Below are 13,549 nucleotides of genomic sequence, written 5' to 3' on the forward strand. Positions count from 1 at the left end.
GTATCTCCAAATCTGTACGAAATAGCCATTGTATTGTATGTAAAAACAATGTAACCGCTCTGACGGGATATTGTATCCCAAAAATTTCGAAAGCCCTTTGAAAAGTAATCATAATTAGGAGTAACATTACAATTACATTACCTATAGGCACCTATGGAGAAATTGGGGACTGTGCGAGGTAGCTTAGCGGTGAACGAGGTAAAATTTAGCAATAAGAAAACTGCGCATGCTGTTAGCGTCTTTTGGAGTTCCGTACATCAGACAGCAACAATAAAACCCCTACAGGAGCCCTTTATTGTCCTTCTGTCAAGACATTTTTCTCGGGATCGCGTGGAGGTATCAAGGTGAATAATATCAAACACTCACATCTACTCTTTGGAGCAATGAAAAAGCCAATCTCGAGCCCAAGCTCGAATCCACGACCCTTTGTCAGCCAGAGATCAAACTACTGTCTACCACGGCTTTCATTATACATCGAGATGAAATTAAGGAAAAAGAATCGTATTTATACTACACGAATATAATCTACTATATGTATTATCAGCTAGAAAACGTCCACTGTTGAACAAAAGCCTTCCACTTAGAACGCTACAATGACCGAAAACACTTCTTACATCCGCTGGTTACCCGCGACATGCGATGTGGTCTATACACCTAGTGGAAGACCAGCCAACGCTTCGCCTCCCGGTTCGCAGTCGTCACTCGAGGACCTTTCTCCCCCAAGGGTTATATGTGTTGTCCAGCCTATTGCCACTTCAACTTGCATATCGTTCGAGTTATGTCGATGACTTTTTCTTCGACAAATTTCCGTATTCCAGATTATCGTGCAAATAAAATCCAAGCATAGCCTGGCTCATTTATACAAGTAAATATAACGACGTACAACAAACTACCTCCACCCGAATAGCATCATAAATTTCACGGAACATCTAATTTAATACATTTATAAACATAACTGCGTATACTTAAGTACGTACATTTCATTAAGATTTTTATCATCTTACTTCGAAAGTTACGCACCCATTATAAGCGTTGCGTAAGGGCGATTATCCCATGCACGAGTGGTTGTTGTCGCTTGAACTATCTCCTGGTGTTTGTGTGCATTGTTCATAGAATTATAGGTCATGTTACCCACGACATTTAATCTTTAGTTATTCTATTCTACTGGTGTAATAATTGGGTACCTAAGTTTTCTAGGATGGTACATATTATATTTTTTATCAATAGTAGACTTATAATGTAGCTCACTCCTGTAGATAGTTTTTTTTTTTCACTTTCTGTTTTTTTGTAAAAATATATTGAAACTTTATTTGCTAACTTTAGCTGTCATTACAAACATACAAACACACAAATACACACACTTTCACATTTATATTATTAGTATGGATATGATATAGTATAGTGCATTGAGTTGTCTAGTGCATGTGAAGGCCGCTACTTGTCAATCAAACCAATCAAAACTATATCTGTCGTTTCAATCACGTCAACGGGCTACACAGTTGTCAATACGACCTCTTTTTTTAAATCAAACAGAACAAGGCACAAAACCTCACGAAACGTGTGGTTTGTCGAAATAGAGTTTCAATTTATTTTCATAAAAAAACGGCAAGCGAAGAAAAATATCTATCTACAGGAGTGAGCTACATTTTAAATCTACTATCGATAAAAAAATATAATATGGACCATCCAAGAAAATAAGGTACACAATTGTAATAAATGCGATGTGAGCATGTGTATGCGTGCGTGTGCGTGTATTATGTTTGTTTCGCGCTAAACACCTAAACGGATTTGGATGATATTTGGTATGATGATAGCTAAACGTGTGAAATAACACATCAACTACTTTTTATCCCTAAATTCCTAAATATTGCAGCGGTCATGATCACGAGTAAACACTGTAGTAATTTCCTAATTATTCCATACATTTACTAAAGAAATCATCGTGAAAATTACTGTGAAAAAGTTCTACTCTGGTACGCCTATGAGTACTTATTTAATGCAGTAACAGTGTAGAAATCTAATTACTAGTTAACTATTAAAAGCGTTTACGACTGTAAAAAAAAATCATTTAAATTAGAAAAGTATTCGAACAACCGTGTTTATGATCACTAAATATTACAAAAATACTAGAAATTCCTCCATCCCAATATTTAAAGATATTTGCACTATAAATTGACGAATCATAAGATAATTACCGGTAATAAAGGTAAAAAAAACATTTGTTATTGTTAGAGAAGAAAACAGTGCGGTTGTTCTTGTTCAATGAGTTAATTACGAGACTCAAATTTTCTTATACATATTTTTCAGATTTAGTATATTTAAGTACCTATGTATTATGTTTGTATCCTTTGCCTACTACCCATTACACCAGCTTTGCTTACTTTTGGCCTAAACTTCGTTTTTTTTAGAATTACAAAAAAAGGTAAACAACCTTGACGAGTCTTTTTATTGAAAAACGTTTTAAAAAACACAGTAACTATCTGATTGTTTTTTGGAGTCTTTTTGTATTTTTTATTTCAACTCCAAATTTGTTACTTTTACGGGTATACCGTGAAACCATATGACCACGGTATACCCGTAAAAGTAACAAATTTGGAGTTGAAATGAAAAATACAAAAAGACTACAAAAAACAATCATAATTTGATTGCTTAGTAGCGACATCTCTTGTCTGGGTGAGCGGTTGGTTCCGAAAGAGTGTGACGTCTCTCGATGAGAGCGGAACATAGATGTCGCTAGTGCTGCTGCATAAGTAGCGTAGTAGAAATAAGCAACCTGAGATATGTATGCATAGGAAAAATTCGTGTCTAGATTCCTGTCCAGCGTTGGTGTAGGGGTTATAGCACGCAGCACGGATTGCTGAGGACCTGGGTTCGATTCCCAGCGCTGGTCTCTTTTTCTGGTTTTTCTGTGCATCCATGTCTCAGTTTGTATTTTCGATACAGTAACTATCTATTACTTATGAGACCAAAAGCATGTAAATGATCATAATGTCCTTTCTAATTGTTACTATTGTTGTGACTTTTCAAAAGTGTTCAATAAAAAGACACGTCAAGATAGTAAGGTAAGCGTACCTTCTTTCTAATGCTAAAAAAGCAATATATTACTTCGCTTCCGTCAATATTATTGGTGTCAAATATTCCATGTTTATTTTTTATCATTAGTAATCTTTCAAGTAAACTCTTATGCTCCAAATTTCATTGGAATAAATGATGTAGGTTCTATTTATATATTATTTTATCATTTAACACACGTGTCACATATCTTAACTTAAACACTTAATTTTGATCAGACTAAATTCAACATGATATTTATCTACTGTACTCACATTCATGTTCATGAAAAGTTAACTCGGGATATTTTGTTTAATTAATAATATTTACTGATGAGACAACCCCACAGAGCACAAGACTGTAGCAAATCACTCGATCATGTCATCCACAACGTGCCAATTTTGCTCAAAATAAGATTTTGCTCAAATGGCAGATTTTAAAACTATTTTATTTCAGATGCCTCACCACCATTTTTTGATACTATTCTACATAATACTAAGTTTAACAGCGTTAAGTGATTGCCGAAAAGCAAAAACAAAACCAAAAGAGCCTAAACCTGATTTAGATTTTCTTGATTTGGTAAAGTTAGATGAAGAAACTAATTCTACACCAGAAATACCAGACGTAATATTCCCCGACCTGAATGATGGATTAATACCATTACTGAAAGATTTAAAACTAAAATCGTCAGCAGGAGAATATGAACCTAATTCAAATGTGGTATATTTACTGCAAGAATTAAAAGATTTAGAACTGCAAATTCATCCTGAGAAGAAACGAGCCAAAGAATTGGGAGGCATTATCGATGACCTTATTAAAATTCAACAGTTAGTTTAACATTTTAGAATTACAAAAAATGAAAAATTTCCACAAATAAAAAGTAATAGTCAAAACTACTAAGGCTGGCGTCCCATTATGCTCAGAAGGCTGAAAGTGTTACTCGCTAAACGGTGATGTAAATTTGTTGAAGGAGACATAGCCCGTTGATCACCAGTAGGTAATCAATATTTATATTGACCACGGGCTTTAGCAACTCCATATTAAGTTGTATGCACCTGGACCCTCTGAACACAAGATCTTACCATTAAAATCGTAAGGTATACTATATTTCCACATAAAAGAGGACATGTACTGTAAATTCACAATTCTTATCAGAAACAGAATTATAAACTCTTTAAATCCTTAATCGAGCCATGTTAATCGATTTAGTTCGCTTTCACCTCCGTCAAATGAGAATTCTTCAACCATAAGATTTACGATAGAATACTAGGAAGCTTCAAAATTACTCATATTGTCGTAAGCTATCTTTAGATTCTTTTCATAGTAGGTATCTGGAGAACACGGATATTCCAGATGTCTAAATTGTATTTAGTAACAAATCTTTGCTTGCTTGTGTGTCTGCTAACAACATACGAGTGCCACCGAATATACCAGTGGGAACCGACTCCCTACTCATATGCCTCAACGATGAACCCAAGAGAAATTCAGAACTATATGACCCGACCACCAGAATTGGAAATATTAGTTTCGAAGAATTTCCGGTCTGGAGAGAAAACAGTCATGCTTTCAGAGCAAGAGCAGAAACTTACAGAACTGGCGAGGAACCAAACCCTAGCAACACTTAGTAAGTTGGAGTTATCAGAACTATCCATAATAGCATCATTTCTATTATATTTGAAGACCCAACGAGAACCAGAGGAGCACATAAAGACTGTTTTAAGGCAGCCAGTAGATTCTAAACATCTGAAGTTATCAAAGTCTACTACAACAGATTTTCCTCCATATTAAAATGGTACCTATTAATAAAATTAAAAGATGCATAATAAGACTTAAACAATTTATTGAATCACGCGTTACTTTGCGGAGGTCCATATTAATGAACTGAAACAATTACTTTGCTCATCCGCGACCTTATGATAGCTACGTTTGGCCAAACTGCATGAACACACATTTCTTGCATAAACGTAGCTATCATAAGGTCGCGGGTGAGCAAAGTAATTATTTCAGTTCACTGACATGGACCTCCGCAAAGTAACGCCTGATTCAATAAATTGTTTCTCAAACATCTGTTTAGGTACGGAAAAGAAAAAGGGTACAAATTATTAAATAATAATAAATTACATAACACATGTTACTTTTTATTTGTTTTATTATTCACTATCTATACGCACGCAACAGTTAAGGCGGACAGAGAACCCTGGGTTTATCATTCGCTAAAAAATCTGCAAGTATAGGTAATACCAAAAGGTAACACATTTATTGTTTTAATATAACAGAAAACTTCACATTCCCTAGCACTAATAAGCAGCTACGGATTTATGTTTTTTATAAGTGTAGGCCACTTTATATCCGCCGCCCTATGTAACTTTCTAAAATAATATTTTTTTGAAATCTTCCGCCCCTAGGCCGCGGCCTATACGGCCTATTTATAAATCCAGGACTGCTAATAAGGACATCTTACAACCACCCACCTAATACCTGACCTGTAAGATGTCGTTAGTAGTGCAATATCAATATTTTTCGATATTTTAATGGTAGGCGCGCTTACCCCCTGCTGTCGCGTTTGCCCGACGTACCTTACTTACGCTGAATAAATTATAAAAAAAAGGTCGTGACCCATTTAAATCGTGACGCTCAAAAACTCTTAGTAATGGGTCCCGACTGTTGAACTTTAAATTAGCTACTTAACAGTTCTAGACCACTAGACTTATTTTCTTCCTTTTAGTTTTGGCAGTCGTGCTTATGGGACCTAATTGAAAGTATTCCCAGATGAACGAAAAAAAAATTTTTTAATCGGTTCATAAATGACGGAGTTCTGTAATAACAAACATAAAAAAAATACAACCGAATTGATAACCTCCTCCTTTTTTTGAAGTCGGTTAAAAAGTTTTAAATTAAATATATGTATAATAATAATATATATATGCCCTTTTTTTATTGCTTATTAATGATTCAATCAATGCTAGTTTTTTCTTATTTTTTGGGTTTATTATACTTTGATCTTTAAAATAGATGTTCAAATCTACCAGCAGCCAGCGTAAATTGCACATACAGACGTCTTGCATCTGCCTATCATACGAGTAGTTGTGGAATATCAACACATGGTTGTACCTTGTTTTGCCTAACAACTTTTCGCCTATTTTCAGTTTGCCTAATTTTAGGGATATAGTTTGGTATCGTGATAGTTTGAGATACTTGTATATGTGTGCATGTTTGTAACTATTTCATGCCGAATCGGCAATACTGATATGAACATGAAACTACTGAGACACTCATATTAAATGATATGTATGTGTGTTATTTTAAAACATAGATTAGATGGCTTACACCCTAACCTAAGACATTTTTTTCTCGAAAATAACGGGTTCCCGTAGGAGAATTTAATAATATAGTTCAAACATATCAGAGAATACGATCGACGATTTTCTGATGACGATTGCATTCTTGCTGGAAGTTGTCGTATCTCACTAAGAAGAAGAAAATATATATTATCGTCGTTGCTGCGTCTCCTTGACATGCAAAGATTGCAAAACAGTCAATTTAATATGACAAGGGCTAAAATGTGGAACTAAATTGAATTTGTTGACGAATTTCGAAACAGAAAACTTCGAATGGAAATCTAATTATGTCTTACAATAATGATTTACTCAAAATTTCATATCAGTGCACATTCAATTAAAATTTAAAACCATCCCAATTCGCTGCAGACAATCTCTAACTAAACCGACACAAATTTGGCAATCAACTTACCAATATGCAGACAAAATGCAATTATAATCTGAATTTTAAATCATAATAATCTCTCACTTTATCAATTGTTTTTTTGAACTTCAACCGTTGAAACAAAATAGTTTAGGGGTATCCACAGACAGGACAAGGTATGTCAAATAAATTAATTTTTTTTAATTACTATCTTTGATTATTTAAAAGCTTTATGTACCTAGGTACATACAATTTCGTTTCACAACTAATAAAACGGAACCACAGTATACCTTGCCATGCCAAGTTAAAAATAATACTATCAAGAGCATTAACATTATTGCAGATGCTTCAACTTCTACTGGTGATAATCAGCGTGATCCTTCTTCTGGTACCAGCTGACGAATGTCTCCACATTTTTGGCAGCGCAGAATCTAAACTATTAAAAGAACTAGCAAATGTGCAACCGTCAGAGTCAAAGTTACTGCCGTTCCTATACAAGCAGCAATCATCACAGTCATTGGATGATCTGTTAACATCATCACCATTTTATAATTCAGCATCTTCAAATCTATCAAAACCACCAAAATCATCACAGTCATTGGATGATCTGTTATCATCATCACCATTTTATAATTTAGCATCTCCAAATCTATCAAAACCACCAAAATCATCACAGTCATTGGATGATCTGTTAACATCATCACCATTTTATAATTCAGCATCTCCAAATCTATCAAAACCACCAAAATCATCACAGTCATTGGATGATCTGTTAACATCATCACCATTTTATAATTCAGCATCTCCAAATCTATCAAAACCACCAAAATCATCACAGTCATTGGATGATCTGTTAACATCATCACCATTTTATAATTCAGCATCTCCAAATCTATCAAAACCACCAAAATCATCACAGTCATTGGATGATCTGTTAACATCATCACCATTTTATAATTCAGCATCTCCAAATCTATCAAAACCACCAAAATCATCACAGTCATTGGATGATCTGTTAACATCATCACCATTTATAATTCAGCATCTACAAATCTATCAAAACCACCAAAATCATCACAGTCATTGGATGATCTGTTAACATCATCACCATTTTATAATTCAGCATCTCCAAATCTATCAAAACCACCAAAATCATCACAGTCATTGGATGATCTGTTAACATCATCACCATTTTATAATTCAGCATCTCCAAATCTATCAAAACCACCAAAATCATCACAGTCATTGGATGATCTGTTAACATCATCACCATTTTATAATTCAGCATCTACAAATCTATCAAAACCACCAAAATCATCCATTTTTTCAAAGGGCCAAGAATCATCATTGTATCTTCAGAAATCTGATTCAAAGAAGCTTCCTCTTTTATCATCGCTCAACTCAAATTATATTTCAGAAGTAGAGGTTCTCTCATCTAAACCCCCACTTTCAGATTTAGTAGTTCCTTTAGATACGTCATTTGAATATCAGAAAGATGGAGCATTATCAAACATGGTACCGCTTTGTAGATTAACTCTATGTGAGCTGAAAAAGCAACTATTAAAAGAAATACAGTCATCAGCAGACGATATAAAGGATCAAAAGCTCCTTGTACGAGAACTCTCAACAAATTACAAAAATCCGGACCAACGTCTGACTTCCCGGGCAAGGGCGAAGAAGATAAAAATAAAGGAGAAATCTGACGCAGACGATTCGCCGTTCGCAGAAGATTGGTTCGGAAGCCAAAAAAGTGAAGAATCTCTCGCAAAGAAGAAGAAACCGACATTGAAGAAGTTAAAAATATTTAGTACACTCAAACAGGAAATGAAATACAAAGAAACATTAAAACAGAAAGTAAAAAAGGTGAAAAAAGCCAAGAAAATAAAAAATTACGCACAAGGTATTGAACCGTTAAAGAACTCGTGGAGGAATCGTGAAAATATAAGCTCAAGAAAATCTAAGACGCTACGTTGCTACAATTCGAGGAAACAGGATGACAATGGTTCTCTCACTGTATGCGTGACTTATCCTAAATCTTGGGGCGCCACTGCTCCCTACCCGTATTACTATCCTTTCTACTATCCAGCGTACTATTATTATCCATATTATTATTACGGACGTCGCTAAGCGACGGGTGTTTATTTAAAATAATTAGAATATGACGTCTTGTATTGTATTGTAATATCATAAATTATGCACAGATTTCTCACTGGGCATCATGTCTTTCCTTAAGGATCTCCTCTACGATCGGTTTTATGATACCCGCATCCTATAGCTCGCCGCGATCGTTTTTACATCTTGCAGGAGGTCTACCACCATTTCGCTCTCTAAACTCTAGAACCGTGGCTTCCAACCAGTGATCCGATGACCATCAGTGGTCCGCAAGAGTCAAAGTAAAGTAGCTCTATCTCTGTAACTATGATTATTAGAAACTTCAAATTTGGCATGCAAATAAGTAATTATAATAGTTTCTTAATGCTCGGTGTGAAAAGTTGTATGAGCCACTCGGGAGCAAAATAATTTTAATCTTGGGGGTTAACATTTGAATCCCTCATTACGCTCAGGATTCTACTTTACAATCCCTCGCTACGCTCAGGATTCTATTGCATAATCCTTCGCTACATTCTGGATTCAATGTACGCCCTCGCCGTAAATACACCATTTTGCTCCCTCGTGACACAAATAACTATTTTATCTCCGGAAAGGTTCAACTATAAATTGACATTATTGCAATTGCGAAAAAAATACCGTGAATTTGATTTTTACCAGACTTATCACCACGCCCGTATTCCAAGCTTACTTGGCTAATACATCCAAAAAGAGCATGTTATCTTTAGTTAAATGCTTTAATTAAAACTTCTTAATGATTACAAGTTGTTTAACTCATCATTATTTTGACCTATATTGGCACAGGGCACAGGCCTCCTCATAAAATGAGAAGACCCATTGGAACCTTCACATACCATTGAATTTCTACGAATGTGTACAGATTTTCTCATGATGTTTACCATCACCATAAAGCTTATAGTAAATGTTCAAATAGGTATAATTTCGAACATAAATTAAGACAAACTCAAAGATCGAGCCGGGCTAGAACCCCCAACCCTTAGCTGAAGAGGCCTTTATTATGTCAAACCACTAGGTTATACCACAACTTTTTCAAGTAGGTTTGTTGTTGTTTCTTTAAAAAATATGGCTCTGTCCATCGGAGGACAATTTTGCCAGTGTCTAGTAGTTTTTGCCGTTGTACGGTAAAAAAATTCTAGAAAACGAAATCTATTATTCCTCAAGTAGGTTTAATAATGTAAACAAAACTACGTCTTATTTATTTTTATGACAAATCTAGCAACAATGTTGAAATAGTTTGTTAAAAGTTAGTCTGACTTGGTCATTAAATCTACGGAATAATATAGTTAGAGAATTAATTATAACTCACGCTAAGTCTTGTCGCTAACTTAGTGTGAGCGACCTCTAGAGATTACTAAATTGTGTACAGACAGACTTATTAACAAGCTTGTTAATCATTATGCGGTGAGATATAAAAATATTAGGTAGATAGGTAGGTCCTTATTTCGTAGGTGACAGCCTGCTCGTTTTCTTGTGGATATAAATAACTCGGATAAAATGGTGCATTCAATGAACTTATTATACCTACAATCTACTACTAGCTGGTAATGTGTCATATCTTCAAATATCACTGCAATCTCGCAAAACTGCACATTCACAAAGAACAATGGTGCGCGAATCCGACTGGCACTTGTTTTATTTTAATTTCGTCATTACAACTGAAATGACGAGCAGAAATGAAGAGCAGAGAGTAAGTAACGTAAATTTTATATTATTATAAACTCTGTTTAGGCTTGCGAAGGTAATCCTACGCATTTTTATGATCAATTGAATTCAACTGCGCCTGCACAGTCAGCGAAAGTGTTTTAACGTCTATATCGCGAGCTACAAATGGAACGTGACAAACGAAAGTTCACTTAATTACTGACACCTAACTACTTGTCACATAATAACTTGCAATTACTTTCCGAGACGCTACGAAACTCTAGACAAGACAGCTGCCAATGCAGAGCTACAATAATAGATTGAACCAAGTACGAATAATACGAATGTTTGTTATCGGGTCTTGGATGCTTAATATAAGTACCTATATTTAAGTATGTATTTATCTATATACCTAAGTATGTTTATCCGTTGCCTAGTATGCATAGTACCTCTATAGGTAATCATAATCGTAATCATAAACAATCTCACAATCAAACTATCTCTCTCGTGATCTTGAACAATGCTCACATAAGTACCTATGTGTCATTCGAGCATTTATTTTTGTTATTTTCGTGGGCACATTTCTGTTGAGATGGCAGAAGATTCTGTTAGTTTCCAGGTTATCTAGTAGAAGTACAGGACGTCTACGAATTAATCGAAAATTGGCATCCAATTCTAAGCACAGCCCATTCATAAAAAAATGTTGCCATGAAAATTAAGGCGGTTGCAACGCTCAAAAATCAATATCTACCCATATCTATAGTCAAATTAATGGTTAAATCTATCCAAGCTAGATTAACCAAAACTTCAACAAATTTGAAGTAAGTAAAAAAGGAAATTAGCTGAATTTGTCAGTTACGCAGTATTATCCAATGACTCGAGTGGCGACCACGAACCGGAAGACGAAGCGTTGGCAGGCCTCCCACCAGGTGGACTGACGACATCGTGAGAGTGGCGGGAAACCGGTGGATGCAAGTGGCGAGTTTTCGTTCATTGTGACGTTCTAAGGGGGAGGCCTTTGTCCAGCAGTGGACGTCTTCCGGCTGATGATGATGATGATCCAATGTTAGTTGTGCGGATTTGCACTATCCCCGACGATATTTTAATATTTTGATATTTTATTCATTATCATCATCATCAGCTGGAAGATGACAAATTAAAACGGTGGTTGTGGTTTATTAGTCTAACAACTGGTAGCAGGCCTCCTTAGAACGCCATAGTTTGCAGTCACTGATAATTATGCCTAATTGGGCATTTCTATCTACCGTTGTACCCTGTGTTTATCTCTCCGATTTGGGAGGTCCATCATTCCGAGCTGGAAAAACAGGGTCTCCAGATGTGCCCCCGAAATATTTTATGGGTGTGTCCGTTTTGTTACGAAAATTATTAGAAATATCGTAACAAAACTGACTCCATATAATATTTTGGGGACACATCTGGAGACCTTGTTTTTTCAGCTCGGAATCATGGGTCTACCCCCAAATTTTGTTGAAATCGGAGAGACTCACGGTACCTACAACGGTAGATAGAAATGCCCAATTATTGCATTATCCAAATCAAAAACCATTTGATTTTGTTAAAAGTACCGAACACAATTTCACACATTGGGTGAGGGTTTAATTGCATAAATTATAACGGTCACATTTTTTATGAAAGGTCTGTAGAATTTAATGATATTTTTCACACCTCTCCTTCAGAAAAGTAACTTTTCCTCCCTGACGACAGGGAGCAAAGTGCAACTTTTCTGTTCAAGGCTTTTCTAAGTGTTTTATTGCAAATGCTATTATTTTAAGTTAATAATTTGTAAAGCCACTCCATTTTCTATGCTGGTTGTACTTTAATAATATTTAGATTTTTTTTCAATGCTCGGTGTGAAAAGTTGTATGAGCGACTCGGGAGCAAAATTATTTTCATCTTGGGCGTTAACACTTGAAGCCCTCATTACGCTCAGGATTCTACTTTAGAATCCCTCGCTACACTCAGGATTCTATTGTAGAATCCTTCGCTACATTCTGGATTCAATGTACGCCCTCGCCGTAAATACACTATTTTGCTCCCTTGTGACACAAATAACTATTTGATTATATTTTTAGTCGTGCTTTACTTCTACTAGTTAACTTGTAAATCTTCTACCATGTCTACAAAAATGTGCCCGCGTAAATCAACTGTGCATACAACAAGGTCAAATTCAGTTACATAGGTCACATGAATTCGAAATAAATACCAATATTTCTGTGCAAACTATGTCAACAACTGACACCTTGGCTGTTCAAACATCACACGTTTGCTTAATACTTAGAGCAATGCAATGAGGCAACACAGTACGAAGTTGACAAGTGCAATCTATGGGTAGATTATTATTTTCTTTATTTCTTTTTCATTCTTAGGATTAGGTTTTTATAATAGTTATAAAAAGTAAAATACAGAAAAGTACATACAAAATAAAAATATTATAAAAACCTAACCTAGTTTGCCGCCGGTAACGGGGTAGGGCCCAAGCTACCGGTGGTCAGGGCCGCAGAGTGAGGAACCTCCGGACGATGCGTGCCGTGTCCAGAAGTACCGCCTTCTGTATCTGGCCCTTGATCCAGCCATCTAGCGAGAGTCTCTTGAGATGTTGGTCGAGACTCTTCGCTATTAGACCGTTTGCCGAAACGACTATCGGGACAATGATCGTCGAGTCAACATCCCACATAGCAGTCACCTCGTGAGCCAAGTCAAGGTACTTGCTGAGTTTGTCCTTCTCGGCCTTCACGAGGTTCTCGTCATGTGGGATGGTGATGTCGACGAGCACTGCCTGGCGGTTTGATCGATTATTATTATTATTATTTTTTTTATTAATGGCAATATACAAGTTCGATGGGTAGATTATCCATACGTTCTGTACGGGATTGTCACCTTATTGTATCACGTCACGATCCGTAGTGATGTCCCGGTTGTGAATACAGGCCTTTGACCTCTGTAGAATCGAACCTTGTTTTTAAAGCCCATTTTAAATATAAGGTTCAATTCTACTCGCGTATTA

General features: G+C 35.8%; 2 long non-coding RNA genes across 2 annotated transcripts; both read left to right on the plus strand.

Annotated features, from left to right (window-relative positions):
* Positions 1–2,021: 2,021 nt before the first annotated feature.
* LOC141434204 (uncharacterized) lies at positions 2,022–5,190 on the plus strand. Its single transcript, XR_012452029.1, has 2 exons — positions 2,022–2,206; positions 3,508–5,190. It is a non-coding gene; the product is annotated as an uncharacterized lncRNA (long non-coding RNA).
* Positions 5,191–6,749: 1,559 nt separating this feature from the next.
* LOC141434409 (uncharacterized) lies at positions 6,750–8,969 on the plus strand. Its single transcript, XR_012452058.1, has 2 exons — positions 6,750–6,929; positions 7,097–8,969. It is a non-coding gene; the product is annotated as an uncharacterized lncRNA (long non-coding RNA).
* Positions 8,970–13,549: the final 4,580 nt, after the last annotated feature.

The sequence above is a fragment of the Choristoneura fumiferana genome, chromosome 13 (assembly GCF_025370935.1).
Source record: "Choristoneura fumiferana chromosome 13, NRCan_CFum_1, whole genome shotgun sequence".
Classification (NCBI taxonomy): domain Eukaryota; kingdom Metazoa; phylum Arthropoda; class Insecta; order Lepidoptera; family Tortricidae; genus Choristoneura; species Choristoneura fumiferana.